This window comes from Schistocerca gregaria, unplaced genomic scaffold, assembly GCF_023897955.1.
Source record: "Schistocerca gregaria isolate iqSchGreg1 unplaced genomic scaffold, iqSchGreg1.2 ptg000350l, whole genome shotgun sequence".
Taxonomy (NCBI): Eukaryota; Metazoa; Arthropoda; class Insecta; order Orthoptera; family Acrididae; genus Schistocerca; species Schistocerca gregaria.
The window spans coordinates 3,618,362-3,634,817 of NW_026061810.1; positions in this window are offsets into that span (position 1 = coordinate 3,618,362).

Genomic DNA, 16,456 nt, shown 5'->3' on the forward strand with positions numbered 1-16,456 from the left:
TGCATTCGGAATCGAAGGCAGGGTGTCCCTCGCCGCATTTGCTACGATTGCCATTTGCTACTTCTGCAGAAGCGGCGGCGACGACGACGACGACGACGACGACGACGAATATCGCGAGAGGCTCTGAGATATGTGAGAAATACATCTATAAAATGTAATTCAGACTGCCTCGTCCCACCTTATGCTGAGAAACAAGACCACACACTTTGTGCATTCGGAATCGAAGGCAGGGCGTCCCTCGCCGCATTTGCTACGATTGCCATTTGCTACTTCTGCTGAAGCGGCGGCGGCGACGACGACGACGACGACGACGACGAATATCGCGAGAGGCTCTGAGATATGTGAGAAATACATCTATAAAATGTAATTCAGACTGCCTCGTCCCACCTTATGCTGTACCGCTTTGGCAAATGCTTTATCTGCGCCATTCGCCTTAATCGCATCTGAGAGTAATTCTTAAAAAAACGCCTGTCGCTAATTGTTCGTCATCACAGGTACTGTTTGCTATACGGCCACGACGCGCAACTGATTTCCAAAATTCATTTTTCTCCTGTGAGGATGGAACTTACGACCCCTGGTTTATTAGACCAGTGCTCTACCACTGAGCTAAAGAGGCACTGCCTAGCGGTACTCTTGGGTACTTCGTCATTACGGTCGTCTGCATCATCAGACTTTAGCTGACAACACTTCATAATACCAGCTAATATTTGCAGCTTATGGCGACAAATTACTGCTTGGCTACACATCTGACACGTAACCGATGTGCTCTCCAAACAACAACACTTGCATTTCAGAACATGTCTTTCACACATGTCTACAAAATCACTTTCACCTTCAAATACAGTTTCCTTGCGACTGACAGAGACGTAGGCAAAGTTTAAAGTTGTTATTTCCATTAAATCTCGTTAATCAGAAAAACGGTGATTTACACCTGCAGCGGAACAAAATTCCGTTCCGCCCAGCGTCTAGCTCGAACCCACGACCCTGGGATTAAGAGTCTGACGCTCTACCGACTGAGCTAGCCGGCTACCTCGGTGAATACCTGCCGGGTAGCACGTCACACAGTACTCGTTTGGGTTGGGTGGTCCCATACAGAATCTCTCCATGATGCCTAATGTTTTCCTAACGTCACACTCGTCACGTACTTCACTTTTATCTCATAATCATTTCTGAGAGGTTAAGAAATTGCATGACAACATGCAGAGCTAGTGGCGTCAAAATTAACACACATACTTTATGTGACTCAAAAGCCGTACGAGTTACTTTCCGACGTTGTTTTAGATGTGCAAGTGATAGTCAAAACTCGCTGTGTCGGCACTCTGCCGACCATTTCGCTAGTTAACACCGGTCTTGTTGTGTGTGTTTCAAGCTCAAGAGCATCTCCAAGCAAAAAATGGTCAACAGCAACATTCAGACTGTTTCGTACTGCTTAATTGCTACATTAAAACGTTATGTTTCTTTTTCAGAACTGGAAAAACACAAGCGTGACAGCATTCGAACCTGCAATCTTCAGATCCGAAGTCCGACGCCTTATCCATTAGGCCACACGGTCACTGACGACCAACATTTACATGTATACGACTCATCTCGAAACGCTCACACCCCTGAGGATTTGTGTTTTCGTTCTGCACAGCCGCTGCCCCTTGCTCTTTCCCACCCATTCGTTACATTCAACCTCTGACGTGACCGACCAAATATAGACTGAGAAACAAGACCACACACTTTGTGCATTCGGAATCGAAGGCAGGGCGTCCCTCGCCGCATTTGCTACGATTGCCATTTGCTACTTCTGCAGAAGCGGCGGCGGCGACGACGACGACGACGACGACGACGAATATCACGAGAGGCTCTGAGATATGTGAGAAATACATCTATAAAATGTAATTCAGACTGCCTCGTCCCACCTTATGCTGTACCGCTTTGGCAAATGCTTTATCTGCTCCATTCGCCTTAATCGCATCTGAGAGTAATTCCTAAAAAAACGCCTGTCGCTAATAGTTCGTCATCACAGGTACTGTTTGCTATACGGCCACGACGCGCAACTGATTTCCAAAATTCATCTATCTCCTGTGAAAATGGAACTTACGACCACTGGTTTATCAGACCAGTGCTCTACCACTGAGCTAAAGAGGCGCGGCCTAGCGGTACTCTTGGGTACTTCGTCCTTACGGTCGTCTGCATCATCAGACTTCATCTGACAACACTTCATATTACCGGCTAATATTTGCAGCTATGGCGACCCATTACTGCTTGGCTACACATCTGACACGTAACCGATGTGCTCTCCAAACAACAACACTTGCATTTCAGAACGTGTCTTTCACACATGTCTACAAAATCACTTTCCCTTCAAATACAGTTTCCTTGCGACTGACAGAGACGTAGGCAAAGTTTAAAGTTGCTATTTCCATTAAATCTCGTTAATCAGAAAAACGGTGATTTACACCTGCAGCGGAACAAAATTCCGTTCCGCCCAGCGTCTGGCTCGAACCCACGACCCTGGGATTAAGAGTCTGACGCTCTACCGACTGAGCTAGCCGGCTACCTCGGTGAATACCTGCCGGGTAGCACGTCACACAGTACTCGTTTGGGTTGGGTGGTCCCATACAGAATCTCTCCATGATGCCTAATGTTTTCCTAACGTCACACTCGTCACGTACTTCACTTTTATCTCATAATCATTTCTGAGAGGTAAAGAAATTGCATGACAACATGCAGAGCTAGTGGCGTCAAAATTAACACACATACTTTATGTGACTCAAAAGCCGAACGAGTTACTTTCCGACGTTGTTTTAGATGTGCAAGTGATAGTCAAAACTCGCTGTGTCGGCACTCTGCCGACCATTTCGCTAGTTAACACCGGTCTTGTTGTGTGTGTTTCAAGCTCAAGAGCATCTCCAAGCAAAAAATGGTCAACAGCAACATTCAGACTGTTTCGTACTGCTCAATTGCTACATTACAACGTTATGTTTCTTTTTCAGAACTGGAAAAACACAAGAGTGACAGCATTCGAACCTGTAATCTTCAGATCCGAAGTCCGACGCCTTATCCATTAGGCCACACGGTCACTGACGACCAACATTTACATGTATACGACTCATCTCGAAACGCTCACACCCCTGAGGATTTGTGTTTTCGTTCTGCACAGCCGCTGCCCCTTGCTCTTTCCCACCCATTCGTTACATTCAACCTCTGACGTGACCGACCAAATATAGACTGAGAAACAAGACCACACACTTTGTGCATTCGGAATCGAAGGCAGGGTGTCCCTCGCCGCATTTGCTACGATTGCCATTTGCTACTTCTGCAGAAGCGGCGGCGGCGACGACGACGACGACGACGACGACGAATATCGCGAGAGGCTCTGAGATATGTGAGAAATACATCTATAAAATGTAATTCAGACTGCCTCGTCCCACCTTATGCTGTACCGCTTTGGCAAATGCTTTATCTGCGCCATTCGCCTTAATCGCATCTGAGAGTAATTCTTAAAAAAACGCCTGTCGCTAATTGTTCGTCATCACAGGTACTGTTTGCAATACGGCCACGACGCGCAACTGATTTCCAAAATACATCTTTCTCCTGTGAGGATGGAACTTACGACCCCTGGTTTGTTACACCAGTGCTCTACCACTGAGGTAAAGAGGCGCGGCCTAGCGGTACTCCTGGGTACTTCGTCCTTACGGTCGTCTGCATCATCAGACTTTAGCTGACAACACTTCATATTACCGGCTAATATTTGCAGCTATGGCGACAAATTACTGCTTGGCTACACATCTGACACGTAACCGATGTGCTCTCCAAACAACAACACTTGCATTTCAGAACATGTCTTTCACACATGTCTACAAAATCACCTTCACCTTCAAATACAGTTTCCTTGCGACTGACAGAGACGTATGCAAAGTTTAAAGTTGCTATTTCCATTAAATCTCGTTAATCAGAAAAACGGTGATTTACACCTGCAGCGGAACAAAATTCCGTTCCGCCCAGCGTCTGGCTCGAACCCACGACCCTGGGATTAAGAGTCTGACACTCTACCGACTGAGCTAGCCGGCTACCTCTGTGAATACCTGGCGGGTAGCACGTCATACAGTACTCGTTTGGGTTGGGTGGTCCCATACAGAATCTCTCCATGATGCCTAATGTTTTCCTAACGTCACACTCGTCACGTACTTCACTTTTATGTCATAATCATTTCTGAGAGGTAAAGAAAGTGCATGACAACATGCAGAGCTAGTGACGTCAAAATTAACACACATACTTTATGTGACTCAAAAGCCGAACGAGTTACTTTCCGACGTTGTTTTAGATGTGCAAGTGATAGTCAAAACTCGCTGTGTCGGCACTCTGCCGACCATTTCGCTAGTTAACACCGGTCTTGTTGTGTGTGTTTCAAGCTCCAGAGCATCTCCAAGCAAAAAATGGTCAACAGCAACATTCAGACTGTTTCGTACTGCTCAATTGCTACATTACAACATTATGTTTCTTTTTCAGAACTGGAAAAACACAAGCGTGACAGCATTCGAACCTGTAATCTTCACATCCGAAGTCCGAGGCCTTATCCATTAGGCCACACGGTCACTGACGACCAACATTTACATGTATACGACTCATCTCGAAACGCTCACACCCCTGAGGATTTGTGTTTTCGTTCTACACAGCCGCTGCCCCTTGCTCTTTCCCACCCATTCGTTACATTCAACCTCTGACGTGACCGACCAAATATAGACTGAGAAACAAGACCACACACTTTGTGCATTCGGAATCGAAGGCAGGGTGTCCCTCGCCGCATTTGCTACGATTGCCATTTGCTACTTCTGCAGAAGCGGCGACGACGACGACGACGACGACGACGACGACGAATATCGCGAGAGGCTCTGAGATATGTGAGAAATACATCTATAAAATGTAATTCAGACTGCCTCGTCCCACCTTATGCTGAGAAACAAGACCACACACTTTGTGCATTCGGAATCGAAGGCAGGGCGTCCCTCGCCGCATTTGCTACGATTGCCATTTGCTACTTCTGCAGAAGCGGCGGCGGCGACGACGACGACGACGAATATCGCGAGAGGCTCTGAGATATGTGAGAAATGCATCTATAAAATGTAATTCAGACTGCCTCGTCCCACCTTATGCTGTACCGCTTTGGCAAATGCTTTATCTGCGCCATTCGCCTTAATCGCATCTGAGAGTAATTCTTAAAAAAACGCCTGTCGCTAATTGTTCGTCACCACAGGTACTGTTTGCTATACGGCCACGACGCGCAACTGATTTCCAAAATTCATCTTTCTCCTGTGAGGATGGAACTTACGACCCCTGGTTTATTAGACCAGTGCTCTACCACTGAGCTAAAGAGGCGCTGACTAGCGGTACTCATGGGTACTTCGTCCTTACGGTCGTCTGCATCATCAGACTTTAGCTGACAACACTTCATATTACCAGCTAATATTTGCAGCTATGGCGACAAATTACTGCTTGGCTACACATCTGACACGTAACCGATGTGCTCTCCAAACAACAACACTTGCATTTCAGAACATGTCTTTCACACATGTCTACAAAATCACTTTCACCTTCAAATACAGTTTCCTTGCGACTGACAGAGACGTAGGCAAAGTTTAAAGTTGCTATTTCCATTAAATCTCGTTAATCAGAAAAACGTTGATTTACACCTGCAGCGGAACAAAATTCCGTTCCGCCCAGCGTCTGGCTCGAACCCACGACCCTGGGATTAAGAGTCTGACGCTATACCGACTGAGCTAGCCTGCCGGGTAGCACGTCACACAGTACTCGTTTGGGTTGGGTGGTCCCATACAGAATCTCTCCATGATGCCTAATGTTTTCCTAACGTCACACTCGTCACGTACTTCACTTTTATCTCATAATCATTTCTGAGAGGTAAAGAAATTGCATGACAACATGCAGAGCTAGTGGCGTCAAAATTAACACACATACTTTATGTGACTCAAAAGCCGAACGAGTTACTTTCCGACGTTGTTTTAGATGTGCAAGTGATAGTCAAAACTCGCTGTGTCGGCACTCTGCCGACCATTTCGCTAGTTAACACCGGTCTTGTTGTGTGTGTTTCAAGCTCAAGAGCATCTCCAAGCAAAAAATGGTCAACAGCAACATTCAGACTGTTTCGTACTGCTCAATTGCTACATTAAAACGTTATGTTTCTTTTTCAGAACTGGAAAAACACAAACGTGACAGCATTCGAACCTGTAATCTTCAGATCCGAAGTCCGACGCCTTATCCATTAGGCCACACGGTCACTGACGACCAACATTTACATGTATACGACTCATCTCGAAACGCTCACACCCCTGAGGATTTGTGTTTTCGTTCTGCACAGCCGCTGCCCCTTGCTCTTTCCCACCCATTCGTTACATTCAACATATGACGTGACCGACCAAATATAGACTGAGAAACAAGACCACACACTTTGTGCATTCGGAATCGAAGGCAGGGCGTCCCTCGCCGCATTTGCTACGATTGCCATTTGCTACTTCTGCAGAAGCGGCGACGACGACGACGACGACGACGACGACGACGAATATCGCGAGAGGCTCTGAGATATGTGAGAAATACATCTATAAAATGTAATTCAGACTGCCTCGTCCCACCTTATGCTGAGAAACAAGACCACACACTTTGTGCATTCGGAATCGAAGGCAGGGCGTCCCTCGCCGCATTTGCTACGATTGCCATTTGCTACTTCTGCAGAAGCGGCGGCGGCGACGACGACGACGACGAATATCGCGAGAGGCTCTGAGATATGTGAGAAATACATCTATAAAATGTAATTCAGACTGCCTCGTCCCACCTTATGCTGTACCGCTTTGGCAAATGCTTTATCTGCGCCATTCGCCTTAATCGCATCTGAGAGTAATTCTTAAAAAAACGCCTGTCGCTAATTGTTCGTCATCACAGGTACTGTTTGCTATACGGCCACGACGCGCAACTGATTTCCAAAATTCGTCTTTCTCCTGTGAGGATGGAACTTACGACCCCTGGTTTATTACACCAGTGCTCTACCACTGAGCTAAAGAGGCGCTGTCTAGCTGTACTCTTGGGTACTTCGTCCTTACGGTCGTCTGCATCATCAGACTTTAGCTGACAACGCTTCATATTACCGGCTAATATTTGCAGCTATGGCGACAAATTACTGCTTGGCTACACGTCTGACACGTAACCGATGTGCTCTCCAAACAACAACACTTGCATTTCAGAACATGTCTTTCACACATGTCTACAAAATCACATTCACCTACAAATACAGTTTCCTTGCGACTGACAGAGACGTAGGCAAAGTTTAAAGTTGCTATTTCCATTAAATCTCGTTAATCAGAAAAAAGGTGATTTACACCTGCAGCCGAACAAAATTCCGTTCCGCCCAGCGTCTGGCTCGAACCCACGACCCTGGGATTAAGAGTCTGACGCTCTACCGACTGAGCTAGCCGGCTACCTCGGTGAATACCTGCCGGGTAGCACGTCACACAGTACTCGTTTGGGTTGGGTGGTCCCATACAGAATCTCTCCATGATGCCTAATGTTTTCCTAACGTCACACTCGTCACGTACTTCACTTTTATGTCATAATCATTTCTGAGAGGTAAAGAAATTGCATGACAACATGCAGAGCTAGTGGCGTCAAAATTAACACACATACTTTATGTGACTCAAAAGCCGAACGAGTTACTTTCCGACGTTGTTTTAGATGTGCAAGTGATAGTCAAAACTCGCTGTGTCGGCACTCTGCCGACCATTTCGCTAGTTAACACCGGTCTTGTTGTGTGTGTTTCAAGCTCAAGAGCATCTCCAAGCAAAAAATGGTCAACAGCAACTTTCAGACTGTTTCGTACTGCTCAATTGCTACATTAAAACGTTATGTTTCTTTTTCAGAACTGGAAAAACACAAGCATGACAGCATTCGAACCTGTAATCTTCACATGCGAAGTCCGAAGCCTTACCCATTAGGCCACACGGTCACTGACGACCAACATTTACATGTATACGACTCATCTCGAAACGCTCACACCCCTGAGGATTTGTGTTTTCGTTCTACACAGCCGCTGCCCCTTGCTCTTTCCCACCCATTCGTTACATTCAACCTCTGACGTGACCGACCAAATATAGACTGAGAAACAAGACCACACACTTTGTGCATTCGGAATCGAAGGCAGGGTGTCCCTCGCCGCATTTGCTACGATTGCCATTTGCTACTTCTGCAGAAGCGGCGACGACGACGACGACGACGACGACGACGAATATCGCGAGAGGCTCTGAGATATGTGAGAAATACATCTATAAAATGTAATTCAGACTGCCTCGTCCCACCATATGCTGAGAAACAAGACCACACACCTTGTGCATTCGGAATCGAAGGCAGGGCGTCCCTCGCCGCATTTGCTACGATTGCCATTTGCTACTTCTGCAGAAGCGGCGGCGGCGGCGGCGGCGGCGACGACGACGACGACGACGACGAATATCGCGAGAGGCTCTGAGATATGTGAGAAATACATCTATAAAATGTAATTCAGACTGCCTCGTCCCACCTTATGCTGTACCGCTTTGGCAAATGCTTTATCTGCGCCATTCGCCTTAATCGCATCTGAGAGTAATTCTTAAAAAAACGCCTGTCGCTAATTGTTCGTCATCACAGGTACTGTTTGCTATACGGCCACGACGCGCAACTGATTTCCAAAATTCGTCTTTCTCCTGTGAGCATGGAACTTACGACCCCTGGTTTATTAGACCAGTGCTCTACCACTGAGCTAAAGAGGCGCTGTCTAGCTGTACTCTTGGGTACTTCGTCCTTACGGTCGTCTGCATCATCAGACTTTAGCTGACAACGCTTCATATTACCAGCTAATATTTGCAGCTATGGCGACAAATTACTGCTTGGCTACACGTCTGACACGTAACCGATGTGCTCTCCAAACAACAACACTTGCATTTCAGAACATGTCTTTCACACATGTCTACAAAATCACTTTCACCTTCAAATACAGTTTCCTTGCGACTGACAGAGACTTAGGCAAAGTTTAAAGTTGCTATTTCCATTAAATCTCGTTAATCAGAAAAACGGTGATTTACACCTGCAGCGGAACAAAATTCCGTTCCGCCCAGCGTCTGGCTCGAACCCACGACCCTGGGATTAAGAGTGTGACGCTCTACCGACTGAGCTAGCCGGCTACCTCGGTGAATACCTGCCAGGTAGCACGTCACACAGTACTCGTTTGGGTTGGGTGGTCCCATACAGAATCTCTCCATGATGCCTAATGTTTTCCTAACGTCACACTCGTCACGTACTTCACTTTTATCTCATAATCATTTCTGAGAGGTAAAGAAATTGCATGACAACATGCAGAGCTAGTGGCGTCAAAATTAACACACATACTTTATGTGACTCAAAAGCCGAACGAGTTACTTTCCGACGTTGTTTTAGATGTGCAAGTGATAGTCAAAACTCGCTGTGTCGGCACTCTGCCGACCATTTCGCTAGTTAACACCGGTCTTGTTGTGTGTGTTTCAAGCTCAAGAGCATCTCCAAGCAAAAAATGGTCAACAGCAACATTCAGACTGTTTCGTACTGCTCAATTGCTACATTACAACGTTATGTTTCTTTTTCAGAACTGGAAAAACACAAGCGTGACAGCATTCGAACCTGTAATCTTCAGATCCGAAGTCCGACGCCTTATCCATTAGGCCACAAGGTCACTGACGACCAACATTTACATGTATACGACTCATCTCGAAACGCTCACACCCCTGAGGATTTGTGTTTTCGTTCTACACAGCCGCTGCCCCTTGCTCTTTCCCACCCATTCGTTACATTCAACCTCTGACGTGACCGACCAAATGTAGACTGAGAAACAAGACCACACACTTTGTGCATTCATAATCGAAGGCAGGGTGTCCCTCGCCGCATTTGCTACGATTGCCATTTGCTACTTCTGCAGAAGCGGCGACGACGACGACGACGACGACGACGACGACTAATATCGCGAGAGGCTCTGAGATATGTGAGAAATACATCTATAAAATGGAATTCAGACTGCCTCGTCTCACCTTATGCTGAGAAACAAGACCACACACTTTGTGCATTCGGAATCGAAGGCAGGGCGCCCCTCGCCGCATTTGCTACGATTGCCATTTGCTACTTCTGCAGAAGCGGCGGCGGCGACGACGACGACGACGACGAATATCGCGAGAGGCTCTGAGATATGTGAGAAATACATCTATAAAATGTAATTCAGACTGCCTCGTCCCACCTTATGCTGTACCGCTTTGGCAAATGCTTTATCTGCGCCATTCGCCTTAATCGCATCTGAGAGTAATTCTTAAAAAAACGCCTGTCGCTAATTGTCCGTCATCACAGGTACTGTTTGCTATACGGCCACGACGCGCAACTGATTTCCAAAATTCATCTTTCTCCTGTGAGGATGGAACTTACGACCCCTGGTTTATTAGACCAGTGCTCTACCACTGAGCTAAAGAGGCGCTGCCTAGCGGTACTCTTGGGTACTTCGTCCTTACGTTCGTCTGCATCATCAGACTTTAGCTGACAACACTTCACATTACCGGCTAATATTTGCAGCTATGGCGACAAATTACTGCTTGGCTACTCATCTGACACGTAACCGATGTGCTCTCCAAACAACAACACTTGCATTTCAGAACATGTCTTTCACACATGTCTACAAAATCACCTTCACCTTCAAATACAGTTTCCTTGCGACTGACAGAGACGTAGGCAAAGTATAAAGTTGCTATTTCCATTAAATCTCGTTAATCAGAAAAACGGTAATTTACACCTGCAGTGGAACAAAATTCCGTTCCGCCCATCGTCTGGCTCGAACCCACGACCCTGGGATTAAGAGTCTGACGCTTTACCGACTGAGCTAGCCGGCTACCTCGGTGAATACCTGCCGGGTAGCACGTCACACAGTACTCGTTTGGGTTGGGTGGTCCCATACAGAATCTCTCCATGATGCCTAATGTTTTCCTAACGTCACACTCGTCACGTACTTCACTTTTATGTCATAATCATTTCTGAGAGGTAAAGAAATTGCATGACAACATGCAGAGCTAGTGGCGTCAAAATTAACACACATACTTTATGTGACTCAAAAGCCGAACGAGTTACTTTCCGACGTTGTTTTAGATGTGCAAGTGATAGTCAAAACTCGCTGTGTCGGCACTCTGCCGACCATTTCGCTAGTTAACACCGGTCTTGTTGTGTGTGTTTCAAGCTCAAGAGCATCTCCAAGCAAAAAATGGTTAACAGCAACATTCAGACGGTTTCGTACTGCTCAATTGCTACATTAAAACGTTATGTTTCTTTTTCAGAACTGGAAAAACACAAGCGTGAGAGCATTCGAACCTGTAATCTTCAGATCCGAAGTCCGACACCTTATCCATTAGGCCACACGGTCACTGACGACCAACATTTACATGTATACTACTCATCTCGAAACGCTCACACCCCTGAGGATTTGTGTTTTCGTTCTACACAGCCGCTGCCCCTTGCTCTTTCCCACCCATTCGTTACATTCAACCTCTGACGTGACCGACCAAATATAGACTGAGAAACAAGACCACACACTTTGTGCATTCGGAATCGAAGGCAGGGCGTCCCTCGCCGCATTTGCTACGATTGTCATTTGCTACTTCTGCAGAAGCGGCGGCGGCGACGACGACGACGACGACGAATATCGCGAGAGGCTCTGAGATATGTGAGAAATACATCTATAAAATGTAATTCAGACTGCCTCGTCCCACCTTATGCTGTACCGCTTTGGCAAATGCTTTATCTGCGCCATTCGCCTTAATCGCATCTGAGAGTAATTCTTAAAAAAACGCCTGTCGCTAATTGTTCGTCATCACAGGTACTGTTTGCTATACGGCCACGACGCGCAACTGATTTCCAAAATTCATCTTTCTCCTGTGAGGATGGAACTTACGACCCCTGGTTTATTACACCAGTGCTCTACCACTGAGCTAAAGAGGCGCGGCCTAGCGGTACGCTTGGGTACTTCGTCCTTACGGTCGTCTGCATCATCAGACTTTAGCTGACAACACTTCACATTACCGGCTAATATTTGCAGCTATGGCGACAAATTACTGCTTGGCTACACATCTGACACGTAACCGATGTGCTCTCCAAACAACAACACTTGCATTTCAGAACATGTCTTTCACACATGTCTACAAAATCACCTTCACCTTCAAATACAGTTTCCTTGCGACTGACAGAGACGTAGGCAAAGTTTAAAGTTGCTATTTCCATTAAATCCCGTTAATCAGAAAAACGGTAATTTACACCTGCAGCGGAACAAAATTCCGTTCCGCCCATCGTCTGGCTCGAACCCACGACCCTGGGATTAAGAGTTCGACGCTTTACCGACTGAGCTAGCCGGCTACCTCGGTGAATACCTCCCGGGTAGCACGTCACACAGTACTCGTTTGGGTTGGGTGGTCCCATACAGAATCTCTCCATGATGCCTAATGTTTTCCTAACGTCACACTCGTCACGTACTTCACTTTTATGTCATAATCATTTCTGAGAGGTAAAGAAATTGCATGACAACATGCAGAGCTAGTGGCGTCAAAATTAACACACATACTTTATGTGACTCAAAAGCCGAACGAGTTACTTTCCGACGTTGTTTTAGATGTGCAAGTGATAGTCAAAACTCGCTGTGTCGGCACTCTGCCGACCATTTCGCTAGTTAACACCGGTCTTGTTGTGTGTGTTTCAAGCTCAAGAGCATCTCCAAGCAAAAAATGGTTAACAGCAACATTCAGACGGTTTCGTACCGCTCAATTGCTACATTAAAACGTTATGTTTCTTTTTCAGAACTGCAAAAACACAAGCGTGACAGCATTCGAACCTGTAATCTTCAGATCCGAAGTCCGACACCTTATCCATTAGGCCACACGGTCACTGACGACCAACATTTACATGTATACGACTCATCTCGAAACGCTCACACCCCTGAGGATTTGTGTTTTCGTTCTACACAGCCGCTGCCCCTTGCTCTTTCCCACCCATTCGTTACATTCAACCTCTGACGTGACCGACCAAATATAGACTGAGAAACAAGACCACACACTTTGTGCATTCGGAATCGAAGGCAGGGCGTCCCTCGCCGCATTTGCTACGATTGTCATTTGCTACTTCTGCAGAAGCGGCGGCGGCGACGACGACGACGACGACGACGACGACGACGACGACGAATATCGCGAGAGGCTCTGAGATATGTGAGAAATACATCTATAAAATGTAATTCAGACTGCCTCGTCCCACCTTATGCTGTACCGCTTTGGCAAATGCTTTATCTGCGCCATTCGCCTTAATCGCATCTGAGAGTAATTCTTAAAAAAACGCCTGTCGCTAATTGTCCGTCATCACAGGTACTGTTTGCTATACGGCCACGACGCGCAACTGATTTCCAAAATTCATCTTTCTCCTGTGAGGATGGAACTTACGACCCCTGGTTTATTAGACCAGCGCTCTACCACTGAGCTAAAAAGGCGCGGCCTAGCGGTACGCTTGGATACTTCGTCCTTACGGTCGTCTGCATCATCAGACTTTAGCTGACAACACTTCACATTACCGGCTAATATTTGCAGCTATGGCGACAAATTACTGCTTGGCTACACATCTGACACGTAACCGATGTGCTCTCCAAACAACAACACTTGCATTTCAGAACATGTCTTTCACACATGTCTACAAAATCACCTTCACCTTCAAATACAGTTTCCTTGCGACTGACAGAGACGTAGGCAAAGTTTAAAGTTGCTATTTCCATTAAATCTCGTTAATCAGAAAAACGGTAATTTACACCTGCAGCGGAACAAAATTCCGTTCCGCCCATCGTCTGGCTCGAACCCACGACCCTGGGATTAAGAGCCTGACGCTTTACCTACTGAGCTAGCCGGCTACCTCGGTGAACACCTGCCGGGTAGCACGTCACACAGTACTCGTTTGGGTTGGGTTGTCTTATACAGAATCTCTCCATGATGCCTAATGTTTTCCTAACGTCACACTCGTCACGTACTTCACTTTTATGTCATAATCATTTCTGAGAGGTAAAGAAATTGCATGACAACATGCAGAGCTAGTGGCGTCAAAATTAACACACATACTTTATGTGACTCAAAAGCCGAACGAGTTACTTTCCGACGTTGTTTTAGATGTGCAAGTGATAGTCAAAACTCGCTGTGTCGGCACTCTGCCGACCATTTCGCTAGTTAACACCGGTCTTGTTGTGTGTGTTTCAAGCTCAAGAGCATCTCCAAGCAAAAAATGGTCAACAGCAACATTCAGACGGTTTCGTACTGCTCAATTGCTACATTAAAACGTTATGTTTCTTTTTCAGAACTGGAAAAACACAAGCGAAACAGCATTCGAACCTGTAATCTTCACATCCGAAGTACGACGCCTTATCCATTAGGCCACACAGTCACTGACGACCAACATTTACATGTATACGACTCATCTCGAAACGCTCACACCCCTGAGGATTTGTGTTTTCGTTCTACACAGCCGCTGCCCCTTGCTCTTTCCCACCCATTCGTTACATTCAACCTCTGACGTGACCGACCAAATATAGACTGACAAACAAGACCACACACTTTGTGCATTCGGAATCGAAGGCAGGGTGTCCCTCGCCGCATTTGCTACGATTGCCATTTGCTACTTCTGCAGAAGCGGCGACGACGACGACGACGACGACGACGACGAATATCGCGAGAGGCTCTGAGATATGTGAGAAATACATCTATAAAATGTAATTCAGACTGCCTCGTCCCACCATATGCTGAGAAACAAGACCACACACCTTGTGCATTCGGAATCGAAGGCAGGGCGTCCCTCGCCGCATTTGCTACGATTGCCATTTGCTACTTCTGCAGAAGCGGCGGCGGCGGCGGCGGCGGCGACGACGACGACGACGACGACGAATATCGCGAGAGGCTCTGAGATATGTGAGAAATACATCTATAAAATGTAATTCAGACTGCCTCGTCCCACCTTATGCTGTACCGCTTTGGCATATGCCTTATCTGCGCCATTCGCCTTAATCGCATCTGAGAGTAATTCTTAAAAAAACGCCTGTCGCTAATTGTTCGTCATCACAGGTACTGTTTGCTATACGGCCACGACGCGCAACTGATTTCCAAAATTCGTCTTTCTCCTGTGAGGATGGAACTTACGACCCCTGGTTTATTAGACCAGTGCTCTACCACTGAGCTAAAGAGGCGCTGTCTAGCTGTACTCTTGGGTACTTCGTCCTTACGGTCGTCTGCATCATCAGACTTTAGCTGACAACGCTTCATATTACCAGCTAATATTTGCAGCTATGGCGACAAATTACTGCTTGGCTACACGTCTGACACGTAACCGATGTGCTCTCCAAACAACAACACTTGCATTTCAGAACATGTCTTTCACACATGTCTACAAAATCACTTTCACCTTCAAATACAGTTTCCTTGCGACTGACAGAGACTTAGGCAAAGTTTAAAGTTGCTATTTCCATTAAATCTCGTTAATCAGAAAAACGGTGATTTACACCTGCAGCGGAACAAAATTCCGTTCCGCCCAGCGTCTGGCTCGAACCCACGACCCTGGGATTAAGAGTCTGACGCTCTACCGACTGAGCTAGCCGGCTACCTCGGTGAATACCTGCCAGGTAGCACGTCACACAGTACTCGTTTGGGTTGGGTGGTCCCATACAGAATCTCTCCATGATGCCTAATGTTTTCCTAACGTCACACTCGTCACGTACTTCACTTTTATCTCATAATCATTTCTGAGAGGTAAAGAAATTGCATGACAACATGCAGAGCTAGTGGCGTCAAAATTAACACACATACTTTATGTGACTCAAAAGCCGAACGAGTTACTTTCCGACGTTGTTTTAGATGTGCAAGTGATGGTCAAAACTCGCTGTGTCGGCACTCTGCCGACCATTTCGCTAGTTAACACCGGTCTTGTTGTGTGTGTTTCAAGCTCAAGAGCATCTCCAAGCAAAAAATGGTCAACAGCAACATTCAGACTGTTTCGTACTGCTCAATTGCTACATTACAACGTTATGTTTCTTTTTCAGAACTGGAAAAACACAAGCGTGACAGCATTCGAACCTGTAATCTTCAGATCCGAAGTCCGACGCCTTATCCATTAGGCCACAAGGTCACTGACGACCAACATTTACATGTATACGACTCATCTCGAAACGCTCACACCCCTGAGGATTTGTGTTTTCGTTCTACACAGCCGCTGCCCCTTGCTCTTTCCCACCCATTCGTTACATTCAACCTCTGACGTGACCGACCAAATGTAGACTGAGAAACAAGACCACACACTTTGTGCATTCATAATCGAAGGCAGGGTGTCCCTCGCCGCATTTGCTACGATTGCCATTTGCTACTTCTGC